General features: G+C 33.2%; 1 protein-coding gene and 1 long non-coding RNA gene across 6 annotated transcripts in view; one reads left to right on the top strand and one right to left on the bottom strand.

Moving 5' to 3' along the window:
• Window positions 1-7,004, bottom strand: part of LOC146993099 (uncharacterized) — a 319,314-nt gene extending 312,310 nt beyond the window's left edge. Inside the window, exon 1 of the long non-coding RNA XR_015038380.1 lies at window positions 6,699-7,004. This is a non-coding gene — a long non-coding RNA (uncharacterized LOC146993099). The remainder of the gene's footprint in view (window positions 1-6,698) is intronic.
• The window catches only part of LOC118185645 (uncharacterized), a 539,917-nt gene that overhangs the window by 321,314 nt on the left and 196,674 nt on the right, over window positions 1-21,929 (top strand). The window lies entirely within an intron of this gene.

Here is a 21,929-nt window from a genome sequence, read left to right as displayed (position 1 = left end):
CCCATATAAAGAATTCCATCAAATTTCAAGTATGTACCATTAGCCATTTTTAAAATATCATGCGCGCAAGGTGGAAAAATGACGAAAGATTTTGTCACAAAGCGGATTAAATTACGAAAATATTTGTGGTAACACAAACTTTCTGGTTGCTAGTTTCCAAAGTAGCTATATTATGTAGTAAAAAGTTGGAGGTAATTACTTTTAAAATAAATAAAATATCTCAATTCTTGCAACAGTCACATAATTTGAAGCTCATAAGGGGTTTAAGGTGTATGAGCCCCCTTAAATATATCATATTTTAATAAAACAGTCGAATATTAGCACGCACTGTATGGGAAAATCCGAATCCAACAAGATTTCAATAGCTTAAGAAACGTTAGATAAGCTTTTTTAAACATTTTCCATCCATCTTTTGAAAAATTACTTTTGTGAAGGACATTCGAGCCAGCGCCCCCAAGCCAGCTTCCTCCCTGCCTCTTCTCAGGCAGATAGTTCCCGATTGCTCTGCCATAGTCTAATAAATCAAAACAAATATTATTTTACTGAGGATTAATTTTCATATGTAGATTGTACAGTACAGAGTAGATCGTACAGTACCCTTTGCATCTTTATATTCTCGAAGAAATCATATTTGGTTATAGAGAAAGTCAAATAATTTAAATGTCACGTTTTCTCGTTCATGTTATAAGCAATAAAAAAAAATGAAGATTCTTGCTAGACATCTACATCTCGAACCAATGGCGCAAATTTTGGTGAGACTCGACAGTTTTCGTTTCTACTTAATAAACTCGGAAAAATAAAATAAGTTTCTAAATGAGGGAAAGCCCTTTTTCTATCTTTCCCAGATTCGAAGACATACTAAATGGGCCCACTGTCCTTAAAAATGTCATCATAAAAAGTAACTACCTGTAGAATATTAGAAAATAAATAATGCTTAGAATATTTTTAATACAAAAATAACCTGAAACTGATAGCAAATATTTAGGTAGAGTAATTTGGAGAGTGAATACAAAGAACACTTTGAACATATGTTGACAAACTTGAGCATGCAAATTCACCAAAACAAATCGCCCTTTTATTGGCTTTAGTATCAAAGAAATGTCATAAACGATATTAACAGCAATCCTTCATGAATTGATCCGTAAAATTCAGAAAATCACAAACTTAACAACAAAAACTCATTTAACATATAAAAGAATTGCAATAAAACATTCCCTTAAGTTTTTAATTTTATACCTTACAGATATTTAAACTTTAATAGGTACTTTTCCGTTTCGCCGGCGCAAATCTCGCCAAGCAGACTTTATTGGCGACAACATACAGTATACACATAAAAAATTTTAGTTCTAAGAATTTTTTTTTTTTTTTGAAGGCATAAACATTTTAATATCGCTTAAAACTTTATAAAAAGCCAATAAATAAAGACAATAAATTTGTAAAAAGACATTAATTTAAGAACTTACTATGCTTTCATGGTTCAACATACTAATTCGCCGGTTCATATCACGTGACTCCAAGCGATCTCATCTCACGTAAACTACTCTACAAAAATCTAATGCTCTCAGTAATTATCTACATTAATTTCAAGTTAAATCTTAATTTGGAACACAAGTTTAAATGCAAGAAATATTTCAATGCGTACGAATAGCTTACTCAGAAATTATGTAAAACTGCAGTGCTTTACTTCACTAATGCATTCTCATTAGAATTGATGAATTTAACCCTTGACTTTCCTTTTCTCTATTTTCGGCTTCGGGTAAGAGCTGCGATTGCATCCTAATTGACGTGGTTACCGAAAATGGCCTTAGACATAAAACTGAACTATCTGATAAAAATTCTATGTAATTAAATGCCAGTATTGAAAGAAACAATCAATCTGATAAGAAAAAGCTGCGACTTGTTTTGAAAATAAGGCGTAGAAGGTTACCAGCGAGAATATACCGTTTGGCATCGGTTGTACCATTATTAGCGAGACTTTATCACTTCGCCGGCAAAATGGAAAAGTACCCTCTAATATTATTTTTATTTGCACTCACGGTAGAAATTTATCATAGCTGACCCTATGCTGCCACCAGCGAATGCAAAGCCCACCAGCGGCCGAGCGGTAAAGTCGCTGAACACTGGTAGTTCGGTCCGAGGTTCGAATCCCGCGAACGGGCTGGCTGCATGGGCGTTTTCGTGGTTTTCCCCATGTGTAACGTGTATACGAGCCAGTTTCCCTTAGAAAGTCCTCCACGAAGGCATCCCTCCTCTTAGGCAGATAGCCCTCGAGGCTTTGCCATACTCACACACAGGAATGCAAAAGGGTTTTAAATCCCTTACACACATCTGCATTTATTTTAATTTTTAGTTACGCTAATTTTTATTGTTATCTCATAATCATTTACCATATTTTTTTAAATGCCAGGAAATTTGCTATTTTTTTCTTAAATGTTTTTAAGTATTTTAGAATATTGCGCTATAGTTCTAAAATGTATATATTTCTGATGAGTATTTCCCTTTATTACGAGCATAATTTTTGTCAAAAAATACAACGTGCTGTTTTTGAGATGTATCTCTGGCAGATAATCACCTATGAGGTAATTACTTCCTTATGATTTTTAGACTGTTTACTTCGGCCTATAATCACTGCAGCAGTAACAATAATATTAAATTTCATCTCGTCTTAATCTTTATATATACTTCCATGAACATTTTTAAATACATGACACGAAATGAGATAAGCTGTGCCAGCATAAACTGTTTTCGCTCTGAAAGAACAATGCGAAGCTTCTTTTAAATACTACATAATATAGTTCAAGTGAAGCAGATTAATTATGTCCTGCACCGTAATATATCCGATAATAATCGAGGTTTACTATCTGTTAATATCGTCGATATTTCTTAATGCCGCTATTAGCTTGCTATCAAAACTTTGTCGCTAACAAGAAGCTGTAAGAAGGTCTCGTAATCGAACGATCCATTTACTAAGCTGTGTCAATGTTAGGTTTCAGAAACACGGTGTGCAAAGAACCTTGTTTTAAGATTAATTAATTCAAGGCAAAGGGGAGGTGTCCATGATATATTTCGTAACTAAGGCAGTAATATTATGCATCTGCAAGAGGAAATAGGTAATCGACCGATATTTGAAACGTGTAATTGAAATACCAGCATGAAATCTCTCAGAGCAATTTTCGAACAAATCTTCTTTATTCTGCTTACTTTTTTTTTTTTTTTTTCACTTTTGCTAAAAGAGTTTGTGACAGCTATTTAAATCATTTCATGCGCCTTTAAAATTAATCTTAATTACTGGGAAAGCACTTCGGATAACTCTTTAAACGAATTAAGTTTAACGAGTTAAAACTAGGAAATGTATGCAAAATATATTTTTACTTCAACTGGAGAAAAGCTATGCATTTTCGCTCGAACATTTACGCAATCTTCTGAATAAACTTATCAAATCGATCAGTGTCCGTTTGGTTACGTAAACACGCATCTGAATTCCCAAAATTTGTTCTTTAAACCTTCCACTAAGTTTTAAGGGAAAATAAGACTGCATGAATAGCTACATACTCCAGTAGTTACGCAATTTGACAGCGATACCTACAGTTATCACTTATTATATACTTTTATGTTGATAGCTCTCGATAAAAAGGAAACTCTCGCTAATTTGAAATCGATAGTTTGAAATCTTAAGGAATTCTCGTTTAATAGTAACCAGAGCTGAAGTCGCGGTTATATATCAGTTAAGATGTAAAGAAATTTCGTTAATTTGAACTGCTTGTCTTAAAATTTCAACAGCTGAAGTGCAGAATCGCCCACTTATTTGTTTGGCGCTTTTTACAGAAGTGAGAAGAAGTGGATTTTTGTCAATTTTCTTTGACTTTTTAAGTGAATGTATGTCGATGTGTACATGGATTAAGTCAAGGGAGTGCGCAATACAATTTTTGTGAAATTCTGGGATGTTTGAGTGAAAATAGGTCGATGTGTACATGGATACCGAGTAGGTGCAATTCTAAAAAACGCGCCAATCAGTGGACGATTCTACACTTTCCCCATTTCAACTTATTTGGATAGAAACCTAAGTGTTGTTCTTTTGTGGGATGATATGCGTAATTTTAATTGCTTAAAAAACATGGCTATATATTGTTTTCATCATTACCCATCCGGGTACTTTTCCGTTTCGCCGGCGCAAATCTCGCCAAGCAGACTTTATTGGCGACAACATACAGTATACACATAAAAAATATTTAAAAATATGTTAGTTCTAAGAATTCTTTTTAAAAAAGAAGGCATAAACATTTTAATATCGCTTAAAATTTTATAAAAAGCCAATAAATAAACACAACAAATTTGTAAAAAGACATTAATTTAAGAATTTACTATGCTTTCATGGTTCAACATCCTGATTCGCCGGTTCATATCACGTGACCCCAAGCGGTCTCATGTCACGTAAACTACTCTACAAAAATCTAATGCTCTCAGTAATTATCTACATTAATTTCATGTTAAATCTTAATTTGGAACACAAGTCTAAATGCAAGAAATATTTCAATTTCGTACGAATAACATACTCAGAAATTATGTAAAACTGCAGTGCTTTACTTCGCTAATGCATTCTCATTAGAATTGATGAATTTAACCCTTGACATTACCTTTTCTATATTTTCGGCTTCGGGTAAACGCTGTGATTGCATCCTAATTGACTTAATTGCCGAAAATTGCCTTAGACATAAAACTGAACTATCTGATAAAAATTCTATGTAATGATATGCCAGTATTGAAAGAAACAATCAATCTGATAAGAAAAAGCTGCGACTTGTTTTGAAAATGAGGCGTAAAAGGTTACCAGCGAGAACATTCCGTTTGGCATCGGTTGTACCATTATTGGCGACTTTATCGCTTGCGCCGGCAAAACGGAAAAGTACCCCCATCCGTAAATACAACGTGCTTTAATAATATTGTAATTTTGTCTACTTCATCATCCGCATTCTTTAGAGACCTATAGCATTCAGTAGCACTTTAGGAAATTTCAAGAAAGTTACATTTTTTTTCTTTCCTCTCTTTCCCTATTATGCGTTAATAGTAGATTAAGCTTGAACGGACAAAGATTTGGAAGTGTGTGAGCAGTAAGGGATAAAGGAATTCTTAAAGCTTCCTGCGAGACTGCAACAAATGAAAAGAAACTAGTGTTGATTAATCGTTCTGTTCTTATCCAAACATGTTCAGTATCAGCGAAGTCGGTCATGACATCGACTGAGCGTTTTGTACCATTTATTCTTATTTGGCCTTCATCAGAAAAAGAATTACAACGGTTGTAAGAAATCTAAAAACTGACTAAAATTAACAGACATAAAATTATAACTATTAATCAAGCCTTTTCGTAATAGTGTATGTACTCAGGCAGCTATTTTCAAATGCGATAGAAATATAAAACGTTTTTTCAGTAGTACTTTCTAAGTTTTTTAATTAATTAAGAATTAATTAAGTGCTGACCTTAAGAATTAATCTCTAAAAGATGGCGAATTATCGCCTCTATTAATTTTCGCTATGAAACACAAGATAAAACTCAAAGTTAAATCTAACTTAAAACTTTATTAGCCACTGCTTATAGTAACACAACGAAATAACAACATAAATGTCAACTATCAGTTAAATCAATTAACCGCTAAACTACAGTTACGGCATGATTATAATTCACAACACCTATTTAATGCTGTTGGGTCAGACAGAATAAATCAACAAGTTTTCTAACGCTTACCAAACTCTCTCTAGCTTTCAGTCTGCTCTGAGAACCATTCTTTCAACTACGACAGGGGCAATGGAGAGTAATCCAGTGAACTGGCCAGTAAAGATCACATTCTAATTTCAATCAATGTCACTTGACGTACAATTATCATAATCCTATAGTCTAAACAAGAAATGTGACAAGCAGATCGGTGGGCAATTCAGATCAGTGGACAAGCAGATCGGTGGGCAATCGAATATAAATTAATAAATAGCTAACTGTTAGTAAAACTTGAATCATAGATGCCACACAGATTTACAAATGTATTTCAGTGTTTGCTTTCCTGGTTAATTATTTTTCATGTTTTTAAGTTTTACTTTCCAAATTACTTTCAATTATTCGAATATTTTTGCTGGTTCTTATGAGTTTAAATTAATGCGAATTCGTCGTAGTTATAAATTATGATACCAGTAGGTTTAGCAAATAGATTCTTCCTTAATGTTATTTTTCAGGAAGGCCTTTTTTTTCAGTTACATTTAGAAAATAAAATCAGTGTTGACTTTTAAAAAATAGATTTGCTCAATTTAAATTCAATTAAGTTTTATTACTCCTTTCAGTTTAAAAAGTTTTATAAAGCTTTAAAAATTTTACAAAATAATGCCTAATTTTATTTTTTATCACCAATTTCCGGCTGGCAGTTATTAAATATATGCCTTTCACAACAGTAAAGAATAAATATTTAACGGATACTGCGGTTTTCAACATTTTTTGCGCCATGCATCACTTTTCTCATAAGCTAGACCATCATTTATTCCTTCCTTTCCCAAACTCGAAAAATACATATACATTTATTTAACTTTAGATTCGTTTTAATGGGTTTTATAAATTAAACAAGGAAAAGCATGGAAAATATAGATAATTACCAAAACTTATACGGAAGTAGTTTTTATGTTCATAAACTAAATACGTAGCAGGTAAACAAAAGGCTCACCTCATTCCCGCTGAAACTCTGAAATTCCTCCTATGCTGAGAACTCCAGAATTAATAGAATGAAAAATTTCCAGGGAAATCGCAGCAAATGTGAAGATATTTTAAGCATGCCCAAAGAGCTTCAAAATATTTTTCAGTGGCAATAATCAGATCCCATCACTCGGTTTCTTATATATTACAGACCGTACAAAATATTAAAAAAACGTTATATCACAGTTAATTAAAGACCACAATTAACTGGAATTCACTTAAGCGAAACAGCAGGAGAAATTAAGGTACTTATAACTAACACTAATACGTGTAATAACTAACACGTGTAATCAAGGTTACACCAAACCCAGCGTGTTCAAAGAAGACTTTTCCGTTTTTGGCCAAAAATCGGGTAGTTTGGCGTCTTTCCTATAATAGGCAAAACTGGCCAACGGGATTTTCCGTAAGTACCGAAATTAACATTGAATCTGTGAGTCTGAAAACTAGTAATTTTCTGTTTTATTTAGATTATGGTCGACCCACCTAGACGTAAAGTCCCTGAACACTGGTATTTCGTCCGGGGTTCGAACCCCAGCGAAAGGGCTGGCTGCATAGGCATTTTCACGGATTTCCCCATGTGTAACGTGTATACAAGCTGGTTTCTTTGAGGAAAATTCTCATAAAGCTACTATTTCTTCCCTTAGACGGGTAGATCTCGAACGCATTGCGATAATCAAATAAACGAAACCAAACTTAGATCATGGCAAAATTTACTCAAGGATAAACACGTATCCCTAGAGGATTTTCTAGAGGAAAAAAAGCACGTATTCACGTTTCATGTGGACCACGAAACCTTTCACATTTCATATATGACAATGAAAATTCCCATGCAGTCAGCGCCCGCGATCTGAACCCGGATCAAACTACCTGTATTTAATGATGTTACCGCTCGTTTGTTGCCGCATTATTCAGTTGTAAATATATATTTTGTAGCTTAAATAAATGACGCTAATATGCTGCGTTCTAAAATAGTGAAATCTCTAGTCAGCAGTAATGGATTAGATAAATCAAAATTTGCATTGTTTTGTGAGAGTTCTCTAGAAAGTGGTAACCTGCAGAAGACATCAAAATTTGTATTGTTTTGTGAAAATTATCCAAAAATTAGTAAACTATAAAAAGAAACAAAAAATTTTCAATAAAATAGTATGCGAAGTTTAAGCACATCACAAGCGAAGTTTGCTATTTTTGAGAACATTTGTTAGTTGCCTACCACTAAGGGTGTTAGTGTTATAGATGAGGATTCATGAAAGAGGAAAGTCATAGTTTTTTATGCGATACTGCTATATTATTTATATACTTATTTTTTATTTTAGCTTCACGTTTTTGTTGATACCATGCACTTAAACTACAATACTATTAAATTCTATTATACTACGTGAGAGTTTCGTTTATGAGAAACTGGTTCAGTAGTTACAAAAACTGATAACTAAGATTACATTGGTTTTCCCCCCTCATTTTCTGTTTTTAAGATGCAAATTATTATTTTTTCTGTTGCTGGATTGATTAAAATAATGAATTGAGTAGGAAATTTGAGTACTCAGATTATGCGAAAGGTATTCAAAAATAACATTGCTCTCGAAAGTACCGGATTATAATAAGCCTTAACCTTTATCTCTGATCTTTAGAATATGGTAACTGATAGTTTGAGGACATTTTGGAGGCGATAAAGGTTACTATCTGGGACTTTGGTAATAATGTGAGCAGTACTCAGTTCAGATTACGCATTATTTTGTGTGAGGGAAATGAGAGATCATGGGATATGTCATGTGATATTAATGGACGAATTACGGTTCTTTAATCGGAAAAGGGGGGAAATCGGGAAATATCTGGAAATTTTGTATTTGGCTTTATTCTGTGTTGTATGAAACAGCGTTCGTTAATTTTTGGATCCCATGGCCTTAACTAAAGTGAATTCGAAATGGGTATTTAGTAGGATTGAAAGGGGTAGTAATAAGTGTGTCTTTAAGGTTGTGCGAGATAGAAGTAAAGATGTTTTATTAAGTTATTTATTTTACCTGGTACCTTGCTGTGAACTATAAGTATGATTTTAAAGATCCTGAAACAGAAATAAGAAAAGTTTATCGGACACGTAATCAAGATTCTGAAGAAGATTATGTAAGTTAGTTAGAAATGTTCATATTTGGAAAGGGTATATACTTTTTCGTTATTAGGTAATTTCATATATGTTCTTTTTACCGTGTTTAAAGATTCAGAAAATTGTCATGTATTTTCGTGAAATTTTTCTAATTTATGAGAAAAAAGGAGTGTACATGGATATGGTGAAGAGTGTGCGCAATGCCATTTTTGTGCAATTCTGGGATTTTTTTTTAAGTAAAAATAAGTCGACGTGTACATGGTTTAGTGATATTTTAATTAAATGAAAGTTATTTTGTGAATTTTATGTTTGTAGGAATTTGGTATACGTTTTAGTTGAAGTAAACGTGCATGGAAATAATTTAAATATTTGATACTAAGTATTTGTAATGCTTGCGGTATGAATTCGTTGGTGACGTTTATAATATAATAGATGATTTAGAGGTAAAAGTTTTTGGATATTTTATTTATTTTATATGTGGAAATGTTCATATTTGGAAAGGGTATATACTTTTTCGCGATCAGGTAATTTCATATATGTTCTTTTTACCGGGTTTAAAGATTCAGAAAATTGTCATGTATTTTCGTGAAATTTTTCTAATTTATGAGAAAAAAGCAGTGTACATGGATATAGTGAAGAGTGTGTGCAATGCCATTTTTGTGCAATTCTGGGATATTTTTTTAAGTAAAAATAAGTCGACGTGTACATGGTTTATGTGTATGTGTTATTTTGAAAACCGCGTAAGGAGTATGGTATTCTGCACTTTTTCCCAATTTTGCAGTGAATATTTGTCATGATTAAGCAGTTTTGTTAGATAAAATTTCTAGCATAAGTGTAATTCGGCTAGTAGATTGTTGGAAGAAGTGTTCAGTAGATAAAAAGAAAAGAAACATGTCTTTACTTCGTGAAGACAAAATGGCGGCGGGAAAAAAAATATAGGGTTGCTGTAGAAGAGTTGGTCGCCAAAAAATCGCCAAGTTACCATAATGTAAAGATCAACCATATTTTTTTTTTGAAAGCATTATCCAAAAGACAAAAACTCAACGTCTCAGTGAAAGGTGCATTTAAATGCCTAAAAATAAGAATTTCATTTCTCCTGTATCAGAATTAATGAATTAACTTCACTTTCTCAATTCTGTTTGAATCAAGCACATTTTATTTTCCAAAGTACAACATTATAAGCAAACTAAGGGATTTGCCATGGGAAGCCCTCTTACTCCTACGCTTGCTGATATCTATATGCATTTTACTAATTTAGAAGTCAAAAAACAAAAATCAGCGTTGTATTTGCAAATTTTCGCAGGACTAGTTTTGATGGTTTTACCTAACCATATCATTATCACTAGTCCTGTGAAAATTTGCAAATATAACGCTGATTTTTGTTGTTGAATTTCTAAATTAGTATTTGTTCGTGGTGTTATTTTAGCTGAATTATCTGTATGCATTATTATAAATCCAAATTATTTGAAATTTTAAAATTCTCTGTGTAGCTCCACTGCTCTGACAATATCTTTCCCCTTGTTTGACAGAAGTAAAACTCTTTCAGTAATGAATTCCAATTAAAAGTGAACTGAATGGCAGGATTCAGTTCACTTTTGAACTTGCGACATCCCTTCCGTTTCTTGACATCTTGCTTACACGCAACATAGCCATCTTTAGTACTATTGTTTACAGTAAACCTTCACCTGTGTGGATTCCTCCCCATTTAAAATCATGTCATTTGGATAAACGGAAATTAGCTTCATGTTATTCCGTTTTACATGCACTTCAGGTTAGCTGCTCCAAGTCGGCTCTTGGTGAAGAACTAAATTACTAAAATGCAGTTGCTTATGGCAGAGGCTTTTAATCTAACATTATTGACCAAGGGGTTAAAAAATTCCGATCTCAACACATTAAATGTCACCCTTTCGTTTCTGAAGATTATAAAAATTAGTTTATTATTCCTTTCTTTTGTTCGAATATTCCTTCGATTCCTTTGATTAAAATTGCACGTATTTTGCAAAATTTCAGCCTTTGAGACATTTTTACTCTGTGAATAAAATTCGCATTTCTACACTTCAGGACCACATTCAGGATATGGATTTCCAGATTTCTGAGGTAATGCTAATGTAATGTCCTTGCTAATGTGATTTAATTTGTATTGATCAAACTAAGAGAATCTTGAAATTTTGCGCTAAGGAACATGAGGCATATGACCAAAACTGTCGGGCACCTAAATCCTTCGCTGCCCAACAGTTTTGGTCAGAAAGTCACTTTTTCTATTTTTCTGCAGCCAAAAGTATCCAAAAGGCATCATGACGTAAGCGAATTAGATCTAGAGGGTTTTCACATTTATAAAAAATCTCTAAATTGGAGTTAACGGTCCCAGTTAACGTCTTTATCCTCAACTACTAAAGAAATTATTTTATAGTTGTTTTTAATTTTTCATCAATAGAGGGCGCCAGTCGCCCTCTATTGACTAAGTCGCCTCTATTGATTGGTCATACTTCTTTTCTCTCATTCTTATTGCATTATCTTATCTTAGCATTGGCTTCTCATTTGTCATTTGCATTTCCGCAACTGAAGCAGAATGTTGTATATTTAAACCTTCAAAACTAGTCCTGAAGATTTAACAATATTACTCTGATTCTTTTTGCTTTAACTCCTCTAATAATTGCTATTCTGCATATTATTTTAACTCAAATCTGCTCTAGTTTATCGAAATTATTAAGCTTCAGGATACGGCCTCTATCACAAAGTATAGCAGATTCTTTTATGCATTGCAAAATTCTTTCTTTTCTCATTTAAAATTTTATGTGGATTATGATGATTTTTAACTCATGTTGCAAAATTTTGCTTTTATACGAAACCAATTTCCATTTTTAAAATTTTTGTTTTAACGTTAAATATAAGAAAGCTATTAAATATTATTAAGTGTTTCAGCATCTTTGACGAAGCTACTATTTATACATTCGTAAATATGTAGCAGAGTGTACTAAAAAATTCATCAGCTAAATTAAAACACGAGCAGAAAAGGAGTTATTTCAACCTGGCAATAATTACTCCCACTTGAATAAAATTTCTTCATGAGATATTTCTTTATTTTCAAGTAATGGTTGTAATCAATATTACCGGATTCATAATTATCTCGACTCATGTATTTATATGCAGTAAGATGTCATAATGAGTCTGATTAAGTGAGATTTTAAGGAATACAACTTGTAATGACCTCCTCATATGAAACCTGATAGTTTAGATTAAAATTGTATTGAAATATATTTTTCAAAAACTAATTCAAGGTTCCCTTACTGTTCTTTATGCATATGCAACAAAATATAATGAAACAACGTGTTTTCTATGAATACCTTTCAACAAATGTACTTTTATGAATAATTAATAAATCAAACGAACTACATAACATGATAATTAGAAGTGTTGTATCATAGATAATAAATCAAGTTTAACAATTCAGTCTGTCTGAAGTGATCTGTTTTTTAAAAATATTTCTGAATTTGAGAGTAGACTGGGTGCTCTTTCGTTACAACTTGTTTTATGAGACAAAACGCGGTTATGATAGTACTTCAGAAAGTGCCATTAAAGTACTGCTGTCTGAATATAACATATAAATATTTTTTAAATTAATTTTTACCAAAATTTTGGAGCCTCTTTTGATGAAAACCGTAGTCGCATACAAACACAATGTTAAAAAAATGACTCTTTAAAACGACTTCTAATGTCTACTATTAAACCTAAATCTCCTTTTTTGATTATAGCCATTACTTTTATGATAGTGATAATTCCCCTTTATTACAATCACTTTTGTGATATTTTCAAAGTAAATCGTTGCATTACTTTGAAATAGTGGTTTAGATTCAAACCTTCGGCATGAAATGCTTTCCACACCTCTCCACAAGCGCAGCTAATCCATTACAGAGAGCATAGTGACTAGATCAAATATAATTTGACACGTATTGCGCGTGTTCACAGATGAACCAATATTTAATTTCACTACAGACAGAACGGCATAACATGAATTGGCTACATGAATATTCCAGAAAGCTATTCTCAACATTTTACTGCATTTTTACTCACGTCTTTTAATCAAAATCGCTTCAAATTTGAAACAATAAAAATCTATACACAATCAATAAACATCTAGCAGCGGAAAATATTTAATTTTAAAGCATTTGTTTTAGTCTAACATAAGTTCAGAGTGAAGTGCAGTTCAGAGTACCCGGTATACTAATTAATTCTATTATATTACAAAGATTCAGAAATGATAACAATACATAATTCCTTGTTCTTGATACCTCTTAAAGTAAGATTCATCTTCTATCGTTCTAAAAGCTTTTTCCGGAATGTTTATCCTTTTTTCAGAAATAAAGACAACTTAATAGCATCATTCTTTACTGTTAGGCATTAAAAATGCATATCCCAAGTGAATTCTTGATCATATTAACTATCATTATCTGACAGAATCAATTTTTCTATAAGCTTGCGTGCACTGATTCAGGAATTCATTTATGATGAGACTGTGTTAGGCGTGTTTCATGTTTTATAGACAAAATTGTTTCAGACTCGTAGTATAATATTTAACTTTTCTCTGTTATTCAAACGTTTCCAAAAGGTTCTTTGTTCTTTTTGTGACACAAACTGCTGAACAGCAAAACATTTTGTTGCATACTATTTAGCTTATTCCAGTGGCCTACCAGCGGCCGAGCGGTAAAGATGCTGAACACTGGTAGTTCGGTCCGAGGTTCGAATCCCGCGAGTGGGCTGGCTGCACAGGCGTTTTCGTGGTTTTCCCCATGTGTAACGTGTGTACGAGTCAGTTTCCCTTAGAAAATTCTCCACGAAGGCATTCCTCCCTTTAAGCAGATAGCCCTCGTGTGCTTTGCCATAACTGAATAATTAGCTTATTCCGTTTTTCAAATGTTTTTAAACTTTTTTTTTACACTTTTTGTCACCAGAACTACTGAATTAAAATGTATTTTACTTCCCTTATGACCAGATACTAGGCCTTTAAGCGTCATTCTTAAATAGCCTAATCCGTCATCCATTCAGCCGTCTTTTCACCAAGACTTTGCCCAGGTTGCACAACAGGGAAATTGATGGTGTATTGGTGTATTGAGAATACGGCAAAGCACACTAGGGCTATCTACCTAAGGGGAGGGATGCCTTCGTGGAGGACTTTCTAAGGGAAACTGGCTCCTATACACGTTACACGTGGGGAAAACCACGAAAATGCCCATGCAGCCAGACCGTTCGCGGGATTCGAACCTCGGACCGAACTACCAGTGTTCAGCGATTTTACCGCTCGGCCGCTGGTGGGCCACAGGGAAATTGATATTACACTCGCAGGTAGAAAAGATAAATTGTCGTAACATCTATGAAATTCAAACCCGGACTTAGTTATACGGCAACCGGTTTCGTTAACAATCATATTGAACAGGGCGGCGAAAAGCCCTTGTAAAGCTTGTATACAAGCCTTGTATATTGAAAAAAAACCTCTTTTACAAAAATTTTTGTATATTTTAACTCTAAAATATATGCAGATTTGAAATATGTAATAAAAAATACGCAATTTTTTAACCTATTTTGATAAAAGAAAGTACGCAATGAGATTAAATTATAATAAATATTTAAGTTATAATTTTGATTCACATATTTTTAATCTTACATATATATAGAGAGAGATATATACAGAGAGAGAAAGAAGCGTAGGTTTATCTTACAAATGATACCTTTTTATGTTAGTTACCTTGCACGATATATTCCGTTTGGTTTCGCTACATTACGGTTATATATTTACACATTCATTAAAGTTCCGTAATATACTTTGATATTTAGTTAACTAGACGAAGATTTTACATGGCTATATTCTAAATTAAATTTCATTTCGGCTTATAAATATCAAAAGGAAGATACGGTGGAACAATTAATTAGATTTTAGCAGCAAGCGAAAGCAGTGTGTGGAATATGTTATGCATATTTGGCATTTGAAATCGATAGAAGGAAATAATATGACAAGTGAAGTAAATTGAAAGAAAACGAAAGTAAAAGAGGAACTTTTTCTTATACCTTTGTTCTTGTTTTATACTGTCATTTTAATTTTTCTTTTTATTTTATTGCAATTACATTATGTGCATATAATATGCGTTGTTTCATTTGTTTCGAAATTCTTATTTTGAAATTTTTTGTCGTTTCTCACGATTTAATTCGTTAAAATACAACATTGTAATGAAATTCTGGCAATGAAATTTCTCTGTTTTCTCTTCACAATATGGCTCTTTAAAATACGAAGTGTCTATTGCTATTCAAACTTTAAATTCACTGTCAAATTCTTTGTAGATTAAATTCACATCATTAGTGGTAAAACATGAAAATAAAACATTTATTAATAGAATTCTTTATATTTAAAAACGAGGAGTTTTCTTTATTTTCATTTAGACTTTTAATCCTTTAATATTTAAAAGAAACTGAAAATAATTATTAAATAATAATCCGTATAAGAGTCAACTGCAGACACAGTTCTCGAGCGGTATTCCAATTAAACAAATTTTTAAGTTTAAAGAAAATTTTCTACAGCGCCCTCGTTTTAAATAGTAAATTTCTTAATCTTCAATTTACTGAAATTAAAAAGCGAACTTGATTTCATAAGCGAAAACATATTCATCGCCATTCTTTTTAAATCGTTGCTTTCGATTAGATCGAAAGCTTCTGAAGATGTCTCTCGGAAAAGGCATTTCTTTTTAAAATCCAAAAGTGTGGAATTTCGGTTACCTTCTTCAGCAGAAAGCAGATGTGTTTAGAATGCATCCTGTAGAACACCACTAATAACATCAAATTTGTACCTCGCGCTACTCAGAAATCTCGTTAAAATCTGGCATGATTGCAATTAACAAAATTACTCATGTGTTAATTCTAAAGAGCTTGCGTTAATTTTTAACGGCAGAAATGTTTCGCAGTTGAATGAGACGATATTTATTTTAGAAGGTTAAAAAATTTTCAGAACCTGCACGCTCGTAGGTGCACCTAATAATTGTGAGCTCGTGTATTCTCAGAAAAATGTATGGGATTCCCCTTTATCTTGACGCTAATGATGTCTTCCAGTTATCAGTAATAATGCTCAGAATAAGACAAATCTAACCGGTGAACTCGGATCCTTCTGTAATATTGTACCATGCTTTAATGAAGGTCGGTTAGTTAACATAATATCTGAAATTCAGTCGTGATCTAGTTAAGACATTTTTTAATTCAGCTTAAAATAGAATTAATGTTTAATAAAAGTTTGAAATATTATTGATATCGAAATGATTATCTTTCCATCTTGTACTTGAAACTACAAATCTTGCAACTAATTACGAAAGGCTTCTAAATAACTGCATTTTTGAAATATGAGCGTGTGAGAGATATCGATAATTCAACGTAAGAGCTTGAATATGTAGTAATAGGGATCGCGGCACAGAGGAAACTTATTATTTTCTCACTTTTGTTTATGAACATAAACGATTACATAAGTAATTTGTTATCGCAACTACGAAATGAAAGGAAAAAAAAACTATTATTACTGTAATTTAACGAGTTACATTGAAAACTTACGAAGGTATATCATGAGGATATAATATTAATTCTTAAAACTCGGTCCTTAATGCTATTTGTTTATTTAATTGTACACAACAAAGCACATGATGACTGCCTGTTTAAAGGGAAGATGCGTTTGTGTTGGTCTCTCTGAGGAAAGCTGCTTCTTATTTATTTTACACTGTAGAGACATTACTTGGAAGCAGGGAAGATGAAAATTACCGACGCCTTCGCCGGGAATCGAACCGCGGACCTCTGGAATACGCGCCGAGCGTGCAGACCACCACACCACGAAGGCGGGACAAATACTTTATATACTCCCCCTTTTAAATGGCGACTGGGGTTTTTTAGAGGACCCAATCGTCAAATCCCGGGTGTGGACAATCATCATCCAACAACCTTTTAGTTCGGATGCCACTGTAGAGAAATTAGGTTATTTCGAAACAAGCGACTTCAAAAATTAGCAACGCCTTCGCCGGGCATCGAAACACGGACCTCTGGAATAAGCGCCCAGCTTGCAGACGACCACACCACGAAATCATGCCAAGAAGGCGGGAGAAATACCTTGCAACACAACAGAAAATAACAGTGAACACAGGCAATCAGTTTGGGTTCGAAGCTGAATCAAGTTACCATCGTTTAACGGTCTATATGCACTATATTCACTGGTCAGTGGACTCAGTTAATTGTAGAAATGTTAATGGAATTTCATATTTTTTTTATCTTTATTTTTTTTCTTTTCTCTTTCAAGTAGAGATATCTAAACGGATATCTAATCACATACAAGAGAATGTTTGTTTCGCAATGAATAGTTTTCAACTAATTTAATGGCTAAATTATAGCGGCAATACTTACTAACACAACTTAAATCGCTTTCATTAAAATATACTCCGGTTGTGAAATTTATGTTTTAATAACAAAATATGATTTCATTTGCTTCGTTCCTAGCTACCTCTTTTCGCCACAAAGCTTGCTTATTTATTTATGAATTTATTTAGATAAGACTACAAGCAGTTATAGTATAAAGAGGTATAGGAATTACGAAGCCGCCCAACTAATATTGTGGTTAGCGCCGTTAACTGCGTGCCGAAGGGCCCGTGGAAGGCATCCATGTTTGTGAATGTATAGTGTCCGTACGACATGAGGACACTTTAAGTATGCGGCGAGACAAAAGTCCTCTCGAGAGGTTGCTGGTAGGGGAACAGGGGTGGCAGAACCTCGGATCCGTCCCACTACGAGGCTCTCCATTAAAATTGGGGGTGGATCTGAGCTAAATCGCACTGTCACCTGTTATGTGCTCAAGACTGTTGCCCACGACAGGAGTAGCTTGCGCTCCTTGTCAGGAGGAATTTCGTAGGCTTGGGCTGACTGTAGGTCAGACAACGGCGCATTAGTCAACAATAGGAATTACGAATATGTATGTAAGAGTTTACTTTCCATCGCTGTCTTGCCGGTTAAAGCAAGGCCTGTTGGCGAGTCCAAGACTGATCTCGATGCGGATATTGAAGATTGAGGTTAGATCCCCCTTTGGTAAGTTGTGTGTTTGAATTTCTGTCGTTATCTAGATCTTTAGTCAGGTTTGATTTAAATTGTTGAATTTATCAACCATTTTAAGAGGTTTGGTTTATTTGGTTTGGTTTTTATGGTGCAAAGCACTCGGCTATCTGCCTAAGAGGAGGAATGCCTTCATGGAAGGGTTTCTAATCCACCATGGTAAAAGGAAGCTTTAAGTTTTAAACCAGGTGAAGGTTGGTTGGTAATTTTACGTTGCCCATTCAGTTTAAACTCTTTCAACTGGTAAGGTAGAATAAATTTAAAGCGATTTTACTTTGTGACTGTTTTCTTAGAGTGAGACATTCTTGTAGTAATAATTCAATTTAGAATTTAATAATAATTTAGAATTTAAATATCACCATACCTTATTTTTATGGAAAGAAATCTAGCCAAGATACTTCTACTAAGCAATGTCACAGAATATTTGTTCTTTAATGCGGTCGTTATCTGCGATATCGATTTAATGACTCATTGATAAATAAGAATGTTTTCTTCGCACAGTACAGCTGTTATCAGAAAGGATATAATAAATAAAGGTGAAGTCTTTCGCTACTACTCGGCAGATGTGGCACATATGAACTAATTCCTGTTTCCTAAAGAGAAATCTTAACTTAAAAGGTAACAATTTGATAACATTTTGTAACCTTTTAAAACAGTATGTATAATATGTACTTTCCAAGTGTTGACTACTATGAAATAATTCAAAATCTCTGTGAAGGTGTCAAGAGATGTAGAAATCTAAACAGAGAGAAAAGTGCTTTTCCCATATCTTCATGTTTATAAATTCAGTTTTAAAACTATCTAGGCACACTCTGTATTAGAAGCGAGAATGTTTGCATATTATGCATAAGACGATATGAGAATGATTGCGTAATAAAGATTTACATTCAAAATGTGAAGTATTCTCCTTTCGTAACAGTGTTACTAATTTTGTCATTGTAAATGGATGCTTAACTCAAATTACTAGCTGAAAATGAAAGCTTAATGATTTATTCTGAAAGATCTCATAGCTGAAATTTATTGTAAAATTTTATCTCATAACCATCATGGTAACATTCACTTACTTACTCATCCTTGGAGATCTTAAAATGTATTTCTTCTTCTAATAATATCATTATCGAGATTCAAAAAGAACTGAAAAATCTAAAGGATAAAAATATTTCGGTTTCATTTTCATTTGTTCGTGGTCATACAGGTGTTGTTGGGAACGAGCGAGCCAATTTCCTTGCTAAGACTGAGACTAAGCGGGAAATTGACACTTTTGTCAATATCCCTAATTCCTTCTATAAGAAGGTCATGTATGAAAGCATTGTGGAGTCGTGGAATCACGAATTCATTAATTCAAATAAAGGGAGTTTAACTAGAAGATTTTTCCCTTCTATTAAAATGAGATTGTCGTGTCATCATTTCTTCACAAATTATAAATTAACCCAGTTTCTTAGTGGACATGGGAATTTTAAAAGTTATTTGAACAGATTTAAGTTGAGTCCTGAGTCTGTCTGTGACTGTGTCCTCGGCGGCGAGGAGAATGTAGAACATGTGCTTCTTCTATGCCCTAAATATGAGAGCGAAAGAAAAGTCTTGAAACTGGGACTGAAAAATTTTAATATTAACTGGCCTCCAGAGTTTTACCAATTTATTTCCGAGAGAAGTGCTTTTAACACTTTTTGTCAATTCATTGTAAAACTGTGTAATCATCCTTAATTTTATTTCAATTTTCTCTTCTGTTTAGTTTGTATTGTGTTTCTTACTTACTTCTGTAAGCTCCATGTGATACTATGTGGTACATGGGGAACTTGTTGTGTTTCTTTTAATAAAAAAAAAACATTCACTTACATTTCTTATACATGGTGCACAGCCATAGATGAAGACGTTACAAAGCTGTAATTCTTGCATCTCAAAATTCTCATTTATTTACGTGGTACGTTGAAAATGATGTTTTGTATGGAATGTAAAAGTTTTAATACTGTGTAAAATATTACATCCATCCAAACTTGAAGTTCTTGGGCAAAATTATTGCTACTGATGCGATTTACGATTCAGATGACTGCAAGTACGAGATACTTGAAATTATACGAGATACCTGAGTCTTTTTTTTTTTTTTATTTTTTGTCACCTCTTTTGAACAGCGTAGTGATCTCATCCAAAGTCCCCTGTATCTCATTCAAGGGGCCGAAGTAGTATTACTGACAACAGATGGAAAGAAATTACTCATGCATTAACGCTTATATACATTTGTATACATCGATATTAGTACATTGCAGGAAAGCTTAAAAAAATGCCCATCTTGATTTTTCTTTTCAACGAGTGTATCTTCAGATTTTCCTTGATTGAAAAATAAAAATAACGCACTTTCCTTTTCTTAATATTTTTAGAATTCAATCTTTATTTTGAACTTAATCTTACAGCGAAAAGTGCAATTATTACACATGACCGCTCCAGAAAGTAACTGATCCAGGATATAACGTTCACGTAGCGTGAATTTTAATAATTGACCTTTGGCGCAAATTTCAATTTGGGGCGAGACGGTGGAAAAGAGAAAAAAAGAGGGAAAAAAGAAGGACCGGTGGATTTCAAATGGCGTATTCCCTTTCTGCATAACCAAATTATTCTGATAAGTTCATTTTACAGTTTAGAGGAACGAATGCTCTGGGAAACTACTGCACAAATTCTTAAGATAAGTGCATCAAATTGTTTCCCGCTGAGAAAATCCTAAAAACTGCCAGGTTTTCTTAAATGTGGTAGGCTCAAAACGTTTCTGTAATCAAGAAGATTTAATTAACCTTTTAACGAAAATCTTAGATGCGATCATAGACAGAAAGTATGAAAGAGAGGCCAAATATTTTCAGTGACTATTAAAGGAAAGCAGATTATTTTTTCCCTATCTGTTATATAATTCACTACCTTTAATCCAATGTTTTAAATGCCCCTAAGTCTAATTTTCATACAATGAATAGCGGTGGTATGAATGCTGTAAATTCAACGGAACGTAAGTCTCCTCGAGGGTCTTTAAGGGTTCTTTCATGATTCCTTTTTGGGACAAGGGAAGAGAAGAGAACTTGAAGTTCGTTCTGATTATTACAATACAGCATGACGTATTTATGCAATAAAGCAACTATCAGAGTAGAATAATGGAACGATTACAACATTTTTAGCTGAAACATATCAACACTTATATTAATAGCGAAATCTGCATAATCTTTATCGATAATAAAAAGCAAAGGCATCGTCTTAAATATTTAATATATCTGAGCTTAAGATCTAAGATATTTGGTATAGGAACTCAAAAATTTGAATTCTTAATTAAAAGTGGTTAATAATGGTCATTCACCGAGAACATAAAATCACAAAACTTAAAGATCAGCCATTTTTTTTCTCTAGTATTGCGAACGGATGAGACGAGAGAAGGAAGACAGATCCAAAGTACATCATATGTATTGTAGCACTGAAATTGGATTTCTTACGCCCTTTTAAATATTAAACAAACAGAATGGAGTTGAAAGGTTTGTGATCAAGCTTTGATTGAATGCTGGTATTGTTAGAATTAATAATTGATAATACATTTGTCAAATCCTCTTTCTTGCCTTCGAAAAAAACAAAAGATTATATTACACAATTCAAACTGAGGAAAGGAAATTTTATTTGCATCGACTTGCGTTCAGAATATTGCATGTATAATCGGCAAGTATAATCTCCTGAAAATTTTGGTTTTTGAATTTTTTACCTCAAGAAAAGTATTTGTTTCATATAAATTACGAATAAAGAGGCAGTCTAGGTGAAATTCTGTCCAAATTTATAGGCACACATTTCGAAGACATTGATGAAAAGTTGTGGAGAACACAGTATATGACTTCTCGCCTATTACATTTTCGGTAGCTTTAGTATTTTTCAAAACTCTGTTAACTGTATTTTCCTTCAGAAAGCTATATTTTACTTATTGCAAATTTTAACCTGGAACAATTCTACTTTTCGTGGGTAGATCAAAATAAT

This window comes from Stegodyphus dumicola, chromosome X1, assembly GCF_044657685.1.
Source record: "Stegodyphus dumicola isolate Sdum_Otavi_A_Nest chromosome X1, ASM4465768v1".
Taxonomy (NCBI): Eukaryota; Metazoa; Arthropoda; class Arachnida; order Araneae; family Eresidae; genus Stegodyphus; species Stegodyphus dumicola.
Note: the sequence above shows the minus strand (reverse complement) of the source record. Positions and strands in the feature narration are given on the sequence as shown.